The sequence below is a fragment of the Pundamilia nyererei genome, unplaced genomic scaffold (assembly GCF_000239375.1).
Source record: "Pundamilia nyererei isolate P.nyererei 1_Seehausen unplaced genomic scaffold, PunNye1.0 scaffold00164, whole genome shotgun sequence".
Classification (NCBI taxonomy): Eukaryota; Metazoa; Chordata; class Actinopteri; order Cichliformes; family Cichlidae; genus Pundamilia; species Pundamilia nyererei.
Genome location: NW_005187565.1, coordinates 262304 through 281668, shown reverse-complemented (window position 1 = coordinate 281668; position 19365 = coordinate 262304). Strand labels below are relative to the sequence as shown.

Sequence of the window (19365 nt, the reverse complement as noted above, 5' to 3'; positions counted from 1 at the left end):
CCCGCCCTAAAACAAAACAGGTTTTTATTCAGAGCAGATTTCCTCCCTTTTTCCAACAGATAAAAAATACAATATTCAATTTGTCTGAGAGTGTTATGATGACAGGATGCACTTGAGGCATAGAGGTTGTTGAAAGAGTAAATTATAAAAATTTGACTTTCTGGGTTCTTTAAAATGTATATTTTTATTATCTTATATAACAGTCTTTTTCCTGTGTGTGAAGGGGAAATGTCTGAATCTTTCACTCATGGTAAGTGAAAAGGTAATGAAAAATAAATAACCTCAGGAAAAGATGGGGAAAGAGCAAATGCCATCTGCATAGCATGACAGTGCACCTTTCTGACACTGGTAATGTCATACCTGATCAACTCATAAATGAATAAGCTAATAAAATTAACTAGTTTAAAAAGAGAGGGAATGTCATATTAGTAAATACGTAACCAAAAGCAAAAAAAAACATTGACTCAAGAAAAATGAACAATAATATGGTAATGACCAATCATGGGTATATAAGCATTAGTGTAACCATCAGTCTCACACAAACGATTCACAATCACTGTTTGGTCATGACAGCTTGATCTCGATACCCTCCTACTTTCTAGACTTTGATGCCGTTTCACAAGAAGTTTCTTTCTTTCTTCTGCTGAATATAATGTATTTCTTCAGTTCCAACAGTAATAGTTTTTGTTTAATAATTGTAGCTGAACGCACAGCAAGAGCTAGGTATTTGACTTTTCCTATTTACTACCTGTCCTATACTCATTTTCAGCCTGTCCCTCCGCTGTAGCTAAGCAAAGAACTGTTAGTTTTCTGCATTTGGATGCATTGTTCCTAAAGATTTCTTTATTAATTTTCTTCTACTTTATGTCCAAAGTTTATTTACATACCATACACAAATCAATATTAAAACCAGTAATAGATGAATTGGAAAGCACAGGAATGACATGAATGATTTTATAGGCTAAGACTCCAGTGCCACTCCCCACAGAAGAAGCCTTTCTAAGCATACCACAAAATTGGTCAAAAATGCCACATAGTTGCATTGGCCTCCAAATTCCACATGTCATAATCCAATCAAGCACATAGTGGATGTTTTGGAACAATCCCAATCCATACATGCCCTGCAATCCACAGTACCCAGAGAATCTGCTGTCCCAGTGCCAAAAACTGTAGGATATCTCCCAGTGGTCCCACATGCACATTGTGGTGAGGTTGTACAAGCCATTGTTAGTTTTGTATGCTTTTCCACTGTCAGCAAATAAAGCTGAGTTTTTTGAGTTCATCCCTCGAGTCTGAGTACCTGCATCTTGGGTCCTACTCCTGCCTGCCACACAGCATTCCCCGACAGAACGACGCGACCAGTACATGGACCCAACAGCACTTGCCCCGTCTGATGAGCTCAGGGAGGATATAATTTATTCAGTGGATAAATTATGTGACCTGTGGCTGAATCATCCAGGGGAGGAAATTCAGCGTGCTGTAGCGAACCGGCTACAGCGACTGGTTTCTGGTCTCCACTGGCTTTGGGACTCACTTCACCCACTCATACAGGAGTTTTTCCTTAATGAGCTTCATCTGCATCCCCCTGTTGCTACCGCTCACCTACCCAACTCGGAGAAAGATGTGCTGCCCAGCCTGCCGGACTTGGAGTTGCCCGGCCCATTGGAGCCATCACCGAGGAGGAAGTCATGTCACCCCGCAGCCGGATCCCGGGATGTCAAAACAGCCGGCTGTGGTGAGCGAAATGGACACTTTTTCTCTTTCTTCGGGCCATCCATCCATCCATTTTCATCCGCTTTGTCCGGGGCCGGGTCGCGGGGGCAGCAGCCCAAGCAGAGAAGCCCCTGACCTCCCTCTCCCCAGCCACCTCCTCCAGCTTATCCGGGGGAATCCAAGGCGTTCCCAGGCCAGCCGAGAGATATAATCTCTCCAGCGTGTCCTGGGTCTGCCCCGGGGCCTCCTCCCGGTGGGACATGCCTGGAACACCTCACCCAGGAGGCGCCCAGGGGGCATCCTTGTCAGATGCCTGAACCACCTCAGCTGGCTCCTTTCGATGTGGAGCAGCAGCTGCTCTACTCTGAGCCCCTCCCGGATGGCCGAACTTCTCACCCTATCTCTAAGGGAGAGGCCAGCCACCCTTCAGAGGAAGCTCATTTCTGCCGCTTGTATCCGCGATCTCGTTCTTTCGGTCACTACCCACAGCTACTTGAACTCCTCCACTTGGGGCAGGAACTCATCCCCGACCCGGAGTGGGCACTCCACCCTTTTCCGGCTGAGAACCATGGCCTCAGATTTGGAGGTGCTGATCCTCATTCCCGCTGCTTCACACTCGGCTGCGAACCGCTCCAGTACGAGCTGGAGGCCCTCACCCGATGAAGCCAACAGAACCACATCATCTGCAAAAATCAGAGATGAGATGCTGAGGCCACCAAAGCGAAAGCCCTCCGCCACTTGGCTGCGCCTAGAAATCCTGTCCATAAAAATTATGAACAGAACCGGAGATAAAGGGCAGCCCTGGCGGAGCCCATCACCCACCGGGAACGAGTCCGACTTATTGCCGGCAATGCGAACCAAGCTCTTGCAACGGTTGTATAGGGATCGAATGGCCCGTAGCAATGGGTCAGACACCCCATATTCCCGCAACACCTCCCACAGGACACCCCCTCGGGGTGTCCTGTGGGAGGTGTTGGGGGACTTCGGGCCATGGGACTATTTATTCTGGAGCTATATTTTTTGCATCAGCTGCTCAGCCACAAGCTCACTTAGCTGCTCAGCCGCCTGTTCTTGCTGGAGGGTCCGAGGGGCCCGTCCAGCCTCCTGCCTCCACTGGAGGGTCCGAGTGGCCCGTCCAGCAATCTGCCTCGCCGTCAGCGCCACCACCTGCGGCTCCCACGCCATCGCCTGCAGCCCCACCACCTGCGGCTCCCACGCCGTCGCCTGCAGCCCCACCACCTGCGGCCACCCTGGTCTGGTCCAGCCTCCGAGTCTTCGCGCTCGTCTGGTCCAGCCTCTGAGTCTTCGCCTCCGAGTCTTCGCCTTCAGCGTCATCTGGTCCTGCCTCACTCCATCTAGCGTCGTCTGCGCCTGAGGTCTCCGTGCCGTCTGGTCCTGCACGTCCTGTCTGGCCTGCTCGTCCTGCACGTCCTGTCCGGCCACTTTCCAGGCCAATGACTGGACGTCATTGCCGTCATGGACTACGTCACTGCCAGTGCCTCCGCCCAGCCGGCCTCCTGAACTTTTTCGGAACAGTTTCCACGTCGCCGCCACTGCCTTCCGTGTGGTCGGCCAACTGAACTGGACTGTGTTTGGGCTACTTTCTTGGGCTCTGGTGTTTCCTGTGTCCTGCTTTTGTTTTCTGTTTTGTTCAATCTGTGTTATGTTTCCTGTTTTACTTTGAAGGTCTCTGTCTTATCTCACGCTTCCTTGTCTCGTCAGTTCTGATTTCCCCCAGCTGTGCTCGCCTTCTGTGTCTCATTCCCCTCGTTGCTTCCCAGTGTATTTAAACCCTGTGTTTCTCTGAGTCAGTGTCGCGTCGTCCCGCAAGCTGTGTGTTTCCTTGTGTGCCTCTCCGTCAAGTGTAAGTTTATATTTCCCAGTTTAGTTTTGTATGCTTTTCCCCTGTCAGCAAATAAAGCTGAGTTTTTTGAGTTCATCCCTCGAGTCTGTGCCTGCATCTTGGGTCCTACTCCTGCCTGCCACACAGCATTCCCTGACAGCCATTGTAAAAGCCTGTAAAAATTAAGCTGTTACAAATAAATTATCACATTTTAATTAAAACCAGTATCTTAATCAGTGACCTCAGCTGTAAAGATTTACAGGTTGCATACTCTTAAAACATATCTGAATTAAAGGATCTGAATTTGTACTTACACAAGACATGCATTAGTTAGAAACAACAGGAGATAACTGTTTCATTTGGGTTCACTTCTACTCTACAGTCACACTGAACTGTTCTACAAAGCTCAGGTTGAACTTTATTACGTCCTTATTTAGACTTGAGCAATGCAAAGGTCACGCATTACATCTGCCTCTTAGTCTTTCTGCAAAGCAGTAAGACAGCAGTGCACATCCTGCCTTCATTTGATACTACAGTAAAGGCAAATAATCTGTTTGCTAAAGTTGTTGGACAGCTCCTGAAATTCCAAAGTGTCTAAACATCATTCCCAGAGCTTCGCCATTCATTATCTGACACATCTGGCCCAAACTGCACCTTTTCCCATGACTGTGTTCAAGCAAAGTCAGAATTTGGTCCAGTCAGATTCGGAGGAACCCTTATATGGGCCCTGAGTTGCTTGAAATGGAAATGTTCCATTAAGCTTGACGTTAAATCATCGATACTTTAAGTGGTTATTCGGTGTCTGAAAGGAACCAGCTGAATCTTTATTAGTGGGGAAAAATTGCTCAGTCAGACATGCACCAATAACACTTTAGTCGCAGTGAGACCAAACTGCTTTAGTGAAAGGTGACCTTGAGTCAGAAGGCTAAAGTGTCACACTACTTTCATTTGTCTGAAAGGACCAGAAAGGTTGTCCTCTCTGCACTTATTTGATTGGATTGTCAATGGCAGGATGAGAGTTTTCGGCCGCACTTTGCTGGCTCTCATGCATGCGAATGTAGCGTGGAGCAGGTGATGGTCCTAAGGGGAAACTGTTCATTATTCCACAAACTTCTCTTACTAATCTGTGCTTAAGAACTGTTCTCTTTTCCTTAAGCTTCTCTCACTCTCACTCCCAATCTGGCCGTGGCCTTTCTTTAAAGGACAGCCAAGCGTGCGGTAGACTTTATCTAGCCTCCTTTTCATCTGACCTTTGAAAAAAAGCAGCCATTATGTTTCCTCAGGGTTGTGTAACATACACCCACATACCTACAGTAATATTTCAAGTCAGGCTCTTCAAAAGCCATCTCAGCTGATTGTATTTTTAGAATGATGGTCCTTGGAAAAAAAGAAGAAAAAAGAAAACAAGGAAATAACCACAGGGCATTGGATTAAAGTTGAGGCTGAAGCATAATAACACAACTCATATGTCAGAGGGACACTTTTTTGGTTCAACAGAAGCACAAGGACATCAGACACAGGATGTGAAGTCATGAACATGTTTTTCTTCCACTGCATGCACGTGAGCTGTCACGTTACTATCGTCATACCTCACCACCAAAAAAAGGGAAGAGAATCAAAATGAAACAAAGGTCTTTTAGTCTACGCTTGGATGATTTCATCAGCAAAGCCAACAAAGCCCTTTCAACAGACCCGAGCACATTCATGCTGCACTGTGATAAAGTTAAAAATCACATGTTTCCTTTCATGTTATACTGCTTATAGTTATACTTTTGCTGCTTGGTAAACAGCCACATATCAATTTCAAACTCAATATTCAACCAAAAAGTCTGCATTATAAGATAAAGCACAGCTTCTGATAGTTAATGAGGCTTCAGTTGTCTGAGTGAAATCAAATACACAAACCCTTCTCTTACAGTTCCTTGGGGCTAGGCAGCTTTTTCATAATGTGCTGCAGTGAGGGACAACACAACGAAAAAAAAACCCATCAAGTTGATACATTCAGACTGCTGTGGCTTTGACCCTCCAACGTTCAAACTGGAAGTTAAAGAGCAGACACTAAAGCACAGCTGTCTGCCGACACTTGCTGATAGAAATGGATGATGGATAAATATCAATACTATCTATAACAATGCTGATATTGATATTAAATTGATACTATGATAGATAGAATTGAATCTCAGTTCAGTATGTAGCACACTGACAAAATATACCTTGAACATGTCTGAAATGTATTATATTTATTGAAAATGATTTAATTTATAGCCTATAGCAGATTTAAACAACAGAAGCTGATTCAAAGTGCTTTAGACACAGGCACGTTTACAGTCCAGGTCTCCAAAAACCCAGTTTCAAAATAAGAAAATTCACGGTGACTTAAATTATGTTCAGAATTTGTAAACTGATGATGATTTGTGTCAAATATCATGTCACATTGCTCCCTCTATATAAACTGGCCTCATAGGATAAATGTATTGCTATCAGTATTGCTATCAGCAATACTTGCTCTGTGTTTACTTGGTTTTTGGATCGATCACAAAGTTTTGCACAGCAGTACTGACTACTCTAAGTGTGAGCTTACTGCCAAATTGGTGATGTTGACTCTTTTGGCATGTTAAAATCATGGAACTCTGTTAAAACAAAACCAAATGATAGTTTTGAGAGTCTATTCATCATGGAATTTTGAATAGAATAATAAAGGCTGTTTATACCTAGAAGAACATCAGGGGTCATTTTGACTCCATGGAAATTCATTTAAAATAACAATCATGACTGACTGCCTAGTGACTTATTGTTGCTTATTGCCTGCTACATCATCAGCCGGAACTTGCTAGATTAGATGAGTTAGATAAGAGAAAAATAATTACTGTAGGCCTGAATACGTCAGTTATGGGATATTGAGCCAGAACAGAACAGGCCAGAGTGGATGACACATGGAGAACCAGACCTGTTGCTGGCAGTGGAGAGCATTGCGAAAACCGTCGATGAGCACAGCCCAAACGGAGAAGTATTCCAAGCAAGTAAAAACTGAAATCCAGAGCAGAGCAGCTGAATTGAATGAGTGTCAGGCTTGAGTAGGAGAGCTCAGGGGCTGCAGACTCACCCACAATGCTGCAGAGTATTGTGGACAAAACACAGAAGGACAGAGAAGTCTAGCGAAGAGTAGGCAAATGTGGAAAGTGTGATACATTTTCACTGTTCTACTTTTTTTTGCATTTATATTATTGAAGCAATAAATGGTTCAAATTGTTTCACAGTGAGTGTTCTGATGTTATGCCTGCTTTATTTTATGATAGTTAAATATCACAGGTTAGCCAAACATTTTTAATGCTACACAAAGCTAATCAGAGTTAATCCAAAATGCTGTGTTGACTGTGATGATTATTTCGTTTGTTAAGGTGGAAAAGCTTCCTAAATCCAGCTGGCCCTGTGTGAGAAAGTAATTGCCTCCTTCACCTAATAACTGTTTGTACCACTGTTGTCAGCAAGAACTGCACTAAAGCATTTGTAATAACTGGCAAAACTGCTTTATTTCAATCACACTCAAGGGTTTTTGGGGGGCATTAAAATCCTGTTTAAGGTCTGATTTAAGTCTGGACGAATAATGCCCAGACACTCTACTTGTGGACTTTCTTCTAGAGAGCATCCAGGTCCTGAAGCAGCAAAGCAGCCCTACCACCACAATGATTGACTGTTGTGGTAGTTTTGTGGTAGTGTTTTGTTTTGTTTTTGTTTTTATAACATATTGGGCAGATCAGTCAAGAAAATATTTTCCCTATAGTTTTGGGGATGTTTTTATTAAACATGAGATGAACCTTTGTGCTCTTTTTGGTCTGCAGTTATTTTCACCTTGGAACGACCACAGTTGGCATTTTGTTCAGTTTCTTTCTTATTATTGCTGAATCATGAAAGCTGAGCTTAAATGAGGCAAGTGAAGCCAACAGTCCTTTAGATGCTGTTCTGGGTTTGATATAGTCGCAGATGTAGTCTTGGAGCAATTTTGTTTGGCTGTTTCAGGTTTTCTCCATTTGTGGACAGTCGCTCTCACTGTGGCTTGCTGAAGTCTCAAAAGCCTCAGAAATATCAGTGTGGAAAGGGTTACAAAACCAGATTTCAGTAACTTTGTTTCGCATCTGTTGTTGAGTTTCTTTAGATCGTAGCATGATGTGTTGCTTTTTTGAGATTTCTGGCCTACTTTAAAAGAACCTGTTTGGCAAAGTAAAGTGTTTTGTTTTTTTTTAAATTCAGCAAGTAATCAGGTCTGAATGTGGTGTGAATTTGAAATCAGCTTTCCAAAAACACGCGATTAATTCCATGTATTTATTCCATTTTTTAAATTATTTGTCATAGTTAATTGATGTTTTAACAAGGTGTGTATATGTGTGCGTGTGTGTGTATTGGTGGAAGGGGGTTAAACAGAAAACAATGACACAAAAGAAAATATGGTTTGGCTTACTATTAAATATACTGTTAAGTTTATCACCTATAATAACTTATGACGCTGTTAAATGATTAGTTTGATATCATAAGAAATTCCACAGTGTTTGTAATTTATTTATAGTATACTAGATCTTATAGAAGTGACACCAACATCCTACCAGCAGTGTAATGCTAGCTTTCTTCCTTTAGGACAGGCCTCCAGTGACTTGGTCTGGTAATGGTTTCCCTGTTTGGAGCAGAGTGGAAAAGCCTAAGGACTTGGCCAGCGATAAGGAAGAGTAATGATCTTTGGCCGATGAGTGAGCCATGCTGTGGCCACTTCCACTCTCATTCTGCACACCAATAAATGCACCACATGGAGTCATCACTCCACTTGAGGATGTTTTCTGGAACTCCCACTGAGAGTGTCTGAAGCTCAGTGTCTGGGATGTGCTGAGGAACTCCCGCGGGGCAGCAAGTGCTGTCCCGGGCCCTGGTATTTGAAAATGTCAATCTTTCTGTGTGTTTTCAGAGGAAGGGAGGGGGTGTGGGGAGAGCTTCCTGGCCCTGTCTGCAGGACCACAACAGATGGCCAACTGGACATCTACGATGCGTCCTTCTGGTGCCATCCTCATGCTACATATGCTTCACCCTGCAGCTATGACTTCCTGGAGATTGCTTTCTCACAGTCCCTCACAGCCGTCACCATGGCTACACAATCCCAATTGTGGGGAACAGACCTCAGCACTTACAAACACAAACAGACACCAGTATGAAGACCCTTTTCAAGCCCGAAATCACCACATGCACAGCAAGACATTCCAAACCCACTATCAGGCAGTCTTTTATCAGCCTAGTACATTCTGGTAATACTGGCCACTGTATAACGGCCATCACTTCCCTTTTAATATTCTGTAACATCCAGATTTCACATGTCATGTAGTCAAATTGTTGGAACTAGGTGATAACATGCAACTCAGTCAAGTCTCAACAAAAGCTGACTCTCTGGTTATGATGATCTCGTTTCATTGTGTCGGGTGATGAGAGGCATCACCCGACACAATGCCAATCAGTCATACGGTCATGCTTTTGGAAACAATGGGCCTGCTTTGCCTACTGATAAGCTCAGACTAATCTGTGGAAAATGTTGAAAGCAAACATGATTGATTATTGCAATTATTGCAATGAAATTGGTTCTGGAGAATACAGCAGATGATATACACAGACAGGTGAGCATAATGGTGGAAATTGCACTTAAAGAAGAGGTTTGAAATGAGAATTACAAAAACAGCTACGGAAACCAGTTTTTAGGCTGATAATCAATTGACAGTAAGCTAACAATGCAAGCTTTAAACGAACGGTCTTCTTCGTTGTTGTGTTTGGTATGTTTTGATAAAAAGGAAAGGACAGAACAGATTTCAAAATTATTTTTCTTGTGTCATTATTAACATTGTAGCGCTACACAAACTAGTTGTTGCTGAAATAGTGGGTGTTAAGAGGTAAAAAAGTACAGATAGCTGATAAATTCAACATGCCAGCAGAAAAATAATCACCATTGTCCAACACAATTCTTCCAAAAGATGTTCCCTATCCGGTTTATTTTAGAGACTAAATAAATATCGGTACTGAAAGTAGCTTTAAAAATGATGACCCTGTGGGAGGGTTATGAATTTTTTTTTCCACTAATAGTAAAATTTTTATTTAGGTAAAAATTTCCCCTTAGGTTTGTGGGTTATTTCCTTTAAGGCGTATGTTTTTGAGTTATACCAGGGAGTTAAGCACTTTTGATTTAAGGCTTTGTTTTTCAGAGAAGCCACAGTATCAGGGTCATATGCAGCGAGGAGACCTCCATCATGCTCAGTCACTCTCTCTTGTGTCTGGGATTACCATAATAACCCTAATATCACTGAAAGCACAGTTCAGTGCTTTCAGAAGTTGGAATTCTTTCCAAGTGAAGAAATGGTTCAGGAGTTACGGGAGTAACAGCTGCCCTGGGGCGCACTGACAGAGGTGAGGCTGCCGGACACTGGTGCCACCGGGCCCTCTGACCACCACCAGTAGGCAACGGGTGAAGTGTCTTGCCCAAGGACACAACGACCGAGACTGTCGGAGCAGGGGCTCGAACCGGCAACCTTCCAATTACAAGACAAACTGCCAACTCTTGAGCCACGATCGCCCCATTGAAAAATGTCTGATGCCAGCGACAGGTCAGGCTTTAGAGGATTAAAGAGGCTTCACTAACACATTTACACATACATGCATATAAGACACCTAGCTTAATTGTTTCTGGCCCCTGGAATGTACTTCATACATTCCTTGGTCACTAGTGATTTCTTGGCTTTAACTATATAAATACGTACAGACAAATTCCAGGAACTGTTGCATGCTGAAGCAAACATGAAAGCTCACCCTTCAAGCTCCCAGGTCAAAGAGAAGCTTTACACGTAAGGTATAATGTGCAATTCGAGAAAGGGCAAGGGCCACGATTTCAATATTTACAGTTATCGCTTGTTCTAAAGTATTGAAGTTTTAAGACATTGTTTTATCAATGATAGAATTACAAAATGCCAAATCTAGGCGAGTTAGTTGGGTGCATGGATGGATGCTGAATGGCCCATAATGGCCCGTAAAGCTGGTTTTTTGTGCAGTGATCATGTCCATGTCTTCATCCTCTCCGTCGATGGTAGTTAAAAAAGTATAACTTTTAATGTTCTCTATATTTTGGTCAGACACATGAGTAATTACAAAGTGACAACAATGACGCAGCAGCTCATTATCTGCATTCTGTTGTTCTATCACTTCATTCTCTGGGGAGAGTAAACCATGGCATCTCTATGCCCTTGCCAATACTTTGTGGAACAAACAAAGTTGTGAGGCAGAACCAGGAACTAATTTCATTAGCGGCTGCCAGTTGTGACTGATTACAGGCTGTTCTCAGTGGCTGGCAAGTGGGTCCAAAGTTCTGGAAGGTTAATAACCAGTAACAATCAATTACTTAACAAATCTGATATGATCAATGGAGTTTCCAATCTGGCAGACAGCAAGATGAGTAGCCGACTGCAATAAAACCTCAAAAATGCTGAATACTCAACAGCTGCAATGACTTACAGCTTAAATGCTGCTGAAAGATTAACTGTACAACTGAAAGAAAAGGTAAAATGCTGCTCAATCAAAACTCTCCAGCAGCGCTCCGCTACAACGGAGAACAAGAAAAAACATGTAATTCTAATGAATGAATGAATGAATGAATAAAATTTAATAGGCAAATCAGGATGGAACAATGAGCAGGAGCATATTAAAACAAAACTCCCAGGCAGAGGTTGGTACAGAGTATGTCTGCGTTGTGGAAAACGAGAACAGTGCACCAGCAGCATTTTAATTAGTACATCAGCCATCACTAGGCATCCCTTGTATTGGTCCATCTCCATCCACATCAGGACTGATTATTCTAATGATTTCTAAACCTCTGTCCAGCCATTATTCACACATCACAGAGCCCGGCCTTGTTATCTCTGAGGGCAGGGCCTCTTGTCTCCCTGAATCCACAAATTAAATCCAGAAAAGGCCTCCTTTCCTTTTCTACCCTGTCCTTAGCAAGGGGTCTCTGTTGCCATTTAGCATTCAAGTCAGCTACTTACATTATTAGGTGAGCTACAATGCTCATTCTCTGAGTCGCAGAAAGAAAATGTTTGCATACCAATATGATGCACCGTGTTACAACAAGGGTAAAGGTGAGATTACATCCTGTTGGCTATAATTAAACTTTACAGTGTTGTACATAAGAAACATGCAAGTCTGAGTGGACTAAAAAAACTAATATTTTATTCCCAACAGAAAACATAAAAATTTAATGTGAGAGAAAGTTGCATTTTAAGAAAAATATTAAATTAATTTGAATTTGATGGCAGCAACACATTGCAAAACAGTTGGAACAGTACCATGTTTAGGACAGTGTCATCCCCTCTTCTTTTAAGAGCAGTCTGTAATTTCTGGGAACTGGAAATAGAATTTTGCTACAGAAATACAGCAGTTCAACACTCGTGACTGTTCTTTGTCACATTTTTCAATACATTATTAACTTTCTATTGTGTGTACTATGAAGCCATTTTGTTGTAATAGACGCAGTGTGTGGTTCAGCATTCCTGCTGAAATAAGCAATGAGCTTCCCCAATTTGAATGTGAGTATATGCTGCTCTAAAACTGGTGTATAACTTTCAGTACAGCTGGTGCCTTTCCGCATGTACAAGCTGCCAGTTCCATGGGCACTGATGTATCCCCAAATCACCAGAGGTGCACGATGATAAAAGTGATGATTAAATATCCTCTTCTCTTTAGTCCAGAATATGTGGCGCCCATGTTTTCCAAATAGAATTTCAAATTTCGATTTAAGTGACCCCGCAACAGTTTTCCACATTGCCTTAGTTTGTTTTAAATGAGCTTTGGCCCAGAGGCAATGGTGGCATTTCCAGGTCATGTTTGCATATGGCTTCTTCATTCCTTAAAGAGCTTAAATGTTAAGCATTTGTGCATAGCATGGTGAACTATGACCAAGATTTCTGCAGGTGTTCCTGACCCTATGCAATTTTTTCGTTGACAGAATCCTTTCTGACATGCCTTTTTTTAAAATGCAGTACTGAAGATCAGGGGCTGTCAATATTGGCCATTTCTCCATATTCTCTGTATTGTTTTGATGCTATCATGTACTTTTTTTAGAACCTCTGCCTTTACTTACTTTTTAAAAATTCTGCCTCTCTAAGATGTAGTTTTTATAACCAACCATGCTATTCACCTGTTGCCAGGTAACCTAATAACTTATACAATATTTGTTGAGCTGTTTTAATTTTCCAGCATTTTGTTTCCCCACCCAACTTTTTTGAGACATGTTGCTGACATCAAATTTAAAATAAATTTGTATTTTTTTTATCATCTAGTAAAATGTCTCAGTTTAAACAGGTGATACATCTTTTATGTTCTAATGTGAAACAAATGTGGGTGTGTGAAATTTGTGAATCATTTTTTATTTACATTTTATAGAGCATCATTTTGGGGATTGTGGTTATATAACTAACAAAAGTACAGTGTGTCCAAAATAAGCTTATGCTGCAGTAAGCTCGAAAAATGTTCTTTCAGTTTCACAATTCAAAAACCTTTTTGGTAATTTCCTTGTAAAATTGATGTTGAGTAAAAATGCTCCATGTTGCAGTGGAAAATTGACTGCTGTCATGTTGTATCAGTGGAAATACACTATCATGGTATAATCTGTATCACAGAGACACCAGACATTCTCAATGCTGATTTATGAGATACCACCTCTGTATCTATCCACTACACCTATGGTGTCACACTTGGGTGATGCACCAGCCAATACCCTTTTAGAGACCCAGAAAGTCTAGATTAGGTGTTGGTTGCAGTTTAGACAAACTAGTTTGTATCTTGCTGGAACCTTGTTGTTTGGCTTTTCTTCACTTCCTTTTCAATCTTGCCTTTACTTGCTAGACAATTTTAGTCACTAAAAACTACTTTAGTACAAGAAACAAATAAAGACTAATCCTTGTGTGTAAGTGAAATAGTACCAGTAATATTAACTGACCCCCTGGGGATAAAACCTGGATGACTGTTGTGAAAAAAATGCAAGGGACAAATTGTTATGGACACATGACACGGTTAGAATATTGCTGTAACTGAGGACTGGGGACTGAAAGCATACTCCTGTTCAGCAGTGATGAGGTGGTCCAGAAACAGATTGCACTGTGGGTGTTGGGATATGCAGTAACAGTCTGATCTGTAGTACATCCTACCTGGATCTTACAAGTCTTAAAGGCTCTACCACATACACCTCGTTACTTAATTCAGCTCTTAGTTTTGCATCACTTATCCAGACCTGGATTATGATCGTAGCAAGCATAGCCTGCACAATCTCCTCCCACATAACTTCCACCCAACCTGAAGCATTGCCAGCATCAGAGTGCCATGTTTTCCCAGATGGATGTGAGAGAGTGGGATTTTCATCAGATACCTAAAGTACCAGAGCTTGTGATGACAGAATTTTATTTAAGCTTATTGTCACTTCTTGAGTCAAAAAACACACAATATCATGACCATATAGGCAGGTCTTAGGCCACTGAATTCTCTAAGAACATTAAGACATTTAAGAAATGCACTCATCCCTTATCCAACATACAGTACATATATATGTACACATGTTGTTATATACATTCAAACATACATACTGACATACAAGCAACAATGTGAACCACAGAAAAATATTTAAGTAAATCTATAAGAACAACTTTCTAGCAGTTAATTAAAGTGAATGAAGTGATGACCTGTTTAGGAGCTACAACCTCAAAAGTGTGATCGCCTCTGGAATTAAAATGTGTCTTACAGTTAAACGGCCGTGGTCAGGTGATTAGAAGGATTAGACTGCTGAAATACCATTCCTGCCTCTCATGAAATGCTTGCTATGGGATTAATAAAACTGCAAAGTAAATTCTGAATTTCACTGAAACCCAGTGAAGGGTACCATAAGCAAGGGGGATAGGTTATTGCTTGCTAGTTTTTGCTAAAACATTATAACTGTTGCATTCTGAACCAGTTCAGGTGCAAGGAGGCTTGAGTGGTAATCATGAAAAGTGAGTTACAATACTGCATGGGAGAAAATGAAAATGTACTAAAAGGTCCAAGGTGTAGAGGTTTGTTTGTTTTTTGTATTTTACAATATTTCTTAGATGAAAGAAATGTGAAAAATGTGCATATATCTGAAAAATATGATGTGGTACAAATGTTCCAAGCAGGGTTTACTTGAGTTTTTGAGTTTTGGTAAGTAAAAATGTTATGTTTAAAGGTCTGTGGCTAGCAGGTATGGTCGTCTCTGTATTGTACCCATAGACTGGATGCAAACTCTTAATCTAGTTATCTAGCATTAGCTGATAACTAGTACTCCAACTTTTGATTCAAACAGTCTTTTCGGCACATTACAAAACCAAAAGCTGATGTCAGGGTCACTAGATCCTTGTTTTATATACAGTCTATGGTTACAGGCTGTTTCCTAAAACCTATTAAAAATGTATTAAAAAACACAGAATAACCCAATGCTCAGGCTGGTGGGGGAGAGAGAGTGATTTTCTGTTTAGAAATACATCAGATTTTAGTCAGCAAACCATTCTGTCCATTTTTTTTGTTTGTTTTTTTGGCAGAACTTGTCAGTAAATATGGAGGAAAATATAAATAAACAGTTGTTTACTGTTACCTGCATGATAGCCAGTGGACAATAGATCTACCCACTGTTTCACTGTTGGGATAATCTCGCAATGACAAACAACAGCTAATTATTTACGCACTGGGGCTGTAACTGTTATGTCAAGGCATGATCATGTATTTGTGCAGATACCACAGCAGATGGCAGTTCTGAATAGGAGCCATATGTAAACATTACAAATGAAATGGAGATTTAAGCTGTCATGTCATGCTGACACAGCTGAATTTCTGGGTGTGTTTTAGTTCAGATTTCATCCTTTACATCAGATGAGTCAATATACTGTATTCATTTTGACAGGAATTGCGATAGTTACTGCAGTCATTGGGTATTTTTAACCCCCTTGCTTATTTTGCATATAATTCAACTCAAGCTCACATAATTATTGAGTCCAACAGAACATTTGTTCTAGACTAGTAGAGTATTCTTCCAAACTAGTATAGTGACCTTGACCTTTAGTTACTTGTATTATGATATTACACTGCCCGAATTTTACAGTAGATTAATTTGAACAGGAGACAGGCATTTGATAGTTCAGAGATAAATGTTGTCCAGAAATCCAAAATCATCAAAGAACAATGCAAGGCAATCCAAATACCAAAAATCACTAGGAATGCAAATACAAAAAGCACAGGAAACATAGGGCGAGGAGATACACAAGCAAGTCAATGACACAACAAGTCAGTCATGGAACAGGAAAAAGGTGGGGGGTGGGGATCGGGGGTTAAGGGTAAATGGACACAAACAGAACTAACCAGTTATATCCTAAAAGTAATCAGAAAACTAAACTGAGACTTTCGGACTTTGTGGGTAAAGAACTACAGAAGGAACACAAACAAAAAAGTAAATTCAACTTCAGAGATATCAGTCTGCTCACTTCAGTAGCAGAGGGGGTGTTACCAGTTTAAGCTGCTTTGATTAAATTCACAACAGATTCAATACAGGGGCAACAATGAGACAACACCCAAAACAAGAATGGTTTTACAGGTGGAGGACACCACAGTTTTTTCTGACTGTTTTTTTCACACATTTTGCATTTGACTCTAGCTGTGTCAAATTTGTGTTTGGTGCTGGACAGGTGGTGCACAGTAGGTTTTATCAGAGCTGAAAACTGCTACCTACTGCTTTTAGATATGAGGCTGGAAAAGCACTGAGACTGAGACTGGACTAAACTGCAATGTTTCAGACCGAAAATCCAAAACAAGAACCATTACAATGAGTAAGGGAACTGCATAATCTATGTTTATTTTCACTTACTCAAGAGAAACAGGATAGGTAACTCATTCAGTTTACTGAAATACTTCCACCTCCACGAGCAACTCAGAGAAAGACTAAATGTAATAATTTGTTTTGATGCATTAACTACCAAAAGTGTTGTCAAGCCATTGGAAGAACAACAGAAATCCACACAGGGGCCTAAATCCCAAAACAAGTTTTCTTCATCTTCATCACTTCATTAAAAAATAGCAGACAGATTAAAATACAGGAAGAAACGGGAGAGTAGATGACAGTAGATGAGACTGAGTCAGCCCAACGATGTGTAGCAGGATGTCAATTGTTCGGTGGTGCATCGTTGTCATATTCTCAAAGGCTTATGTGACATAATTAAAAGTTCCAGAACCTTGAGGGCAGATTGTTTTCTCAGCTACTTTTTTTTTTTTAGACCATGCATGCTCTACAGCAGCTTATACAGCAGCAACTCTAAAAAGAAAACTGAAAGTCAGTTTCTCAAAATATAACTCCATGATAAGAGCACTGAACCCATAACACAACTATGATCTAGACCTACCATATAGCCTACCATATAGGAGAGGCTGCTGGTGACATTTTACAGAGCCACCATAGAGAGCATCCTAACGTACGGCATAACATCATGGTATGCAGGGTGCTCAGCTGCAGACAGGAAAGTACTGCAGAGGGTCATCAACACAGCCCAGAAGATCACTGGCTGCTCTCTGCCCAGCCTGGAGGTCACTGCAAACTCTCGGTACCTCAGCAGAGCTGGCAATATCATCAAGGACTACTCTCACCCCAGCAACCAACTGTTTGAACTATTACCGTCAGGCCGACGGTACAGGTCACATAAAACCAGGACAAACAGATTCAGGGATAGCTTCTTTCCCAGAGCTATCACCGTAGTAAATAAGCACAAAAACAATTGAACCTGCTTAGCTATACCATACCGTCACTGCCATTATATTATGCTGCTATTCATACTGTTATTATATTAATGCTGCTATCCTGTATATATCGTACTTACTATTGTTTGAGTACTTGCGATATTTTTATTGTACTTTTTATATTTTACATTTATATTTATTATTGAATCTTGCACCGAGGGAGTCCAATTTCATTGTACTCTGTTCAATGACAATAAAGGCTATTCTATTCTATTCATATGGTGAAAAGACAAGAAAATGATCTCTAATAGTCTTTATGTTCAATATCTCCTTTTTTTTGGGGATACACATATGAGACTTTTATCATCTACAGTATTTCAAATTACTAGCTGGATTAATGTGTCTTTGCTCTTTTGCTAGGAAAGAGTTAGCAAATGTACTACATGATACTTTAGCTGGCATCATGTGTACTACACACACAGCTGTCAGCATGTAAGTCCCATGGTGCCAGCAGGTTTTGCCATTTTTAATGGATTCTTAGAGAGATTCAAAATTCCTCTTAATAACAGGCTTTTTATTATGCTGTTGTGAAATTCCAGCCAGGAGATGCTCGCCCAGTAAATTTGCTAAAGCTATTAGCCATTTCTGTCATTTAGGTGTAAGTATCTGCTGTTTCTAACTCTTTATGTGTGTCTACATGCTAAGCTAAGCTAGCCAGATATAGAGTGTAGCTTCATATTGGGCATGTCATACCACCCTAAAAGATCAAACACTTAAAAAGAAAATAGATATATCTATTTGCAACATAAACCTAAAGTTAATCTACTCCCATAAACACATGTGACATGCTAAATTGCTATGGCAAACTGAGCAAAGTGACCTATCTCCAGGGCGCCTGCCCTTCAGTGTTTTCATATTTAAGTCTAAAGTATAAACACAATATAAAAACATGTTCCAGCCTGAAAAACAGGCCCATTAAAGGGGCTGTCTGGCTCCTTAACATTGTTAAATGATACGAAACTGAATGCTAAAACACTGTCCAAAAAGCAACCGGTTAATTCCCAAACCTACTTTCGCAAGAATAATAAAAATAAGAGCAGGAAACAGGAACTATCCAGGGATGACATGATCACAGACACAACAGATAGCTTTTATCAGAGAGAGCTCTTAAAAGAGAAAGTGAGTATAACTATCACACATCCATCCTTTCTCTGAACATCTCAAAGAATATGGCATCCATACAACATTACAAGCACACGCTCCTCACTTAGCCTGCAGGCACAATATGTTTACAGCAGAAAGATTTCAACAAACATCTGCTCTCTTGTTGTCTGCAGAAAGCAACGAAAAGGCATCTCGCATCTCTGATGGCCTCCCATCCCCCTCATCTTTGTTTCTACTCTCCTCCCTACTAATCTCCTCCCCTCTTCCTCCTGCCTCGGTGTGAGGCTGGAGCATTAAAACAGTCACTACAGGCTGAAAAACGCAGGGTGAAAAGGAGGGATTCCTCCAGTTTTACCTTTGAATGTAGGGATTGATGTGGGCTGTGATTCAGTGATTCAGAGATCCTGCTCTTCCTCAGCTTCGCCTGACAACATCATATGATCCAACCACCTGCTTCGGCTCCCTGGTCATATGATCTGGTTAAGTCTTGGCAAAGAACTGTGGGATTTGTAGTTGAGACCTACTGTGTCGGTTAATACCCTGTATTATGTACCTATACAATAGCTATATGTTCTGAAATCTTCAGCAATTGAAAATCTAAAAGAGTTGTATATGAATTACAGTTTTCATTACAGTTTTAAACATATACAGCACAGATGAAGTGAATATCATTGATGGGTTCTTGCATTCATTTATATGCAGATAATTGGTAACCGCTACAGAACAGAGAAATTATCTACAGAGACCAAAAGAAATCTGAAGATCAGGTCATACATTTTAAAAGTGAGAGTTTAAAATATTTTTTCTTAAAGCAGCTTAGGAGAAAAACAACAACAATTGAAATTTTCACC

At 41.0% G+C, this 19365-nt stretch overlaps 1 protein-coding gene across 2 annotated transcripts in view; it reads right to left on the bottom strand.

Annotated features, from left to right (window-relative positions):
- The window catches only part of tsnare1 (T-SNARE Domain Containing 1), a 278062-nt gene extending 259094 nt beyond the window's left edge, over nt 1-18968 (bottom strand). For both annotated transcript variants that reach the window (XM_005745725.1, XM_005745724.1), the window contains exon 1: nt 18870-18968. The gene's annotated coding sequence lies outside the window, so the exon portion shown is untranslated. The remainder of the gene's footprint in view (nt 1-18869) is intronic.
- Nucleotides 18969-19365: the final 397 nt, after the last annotated feature.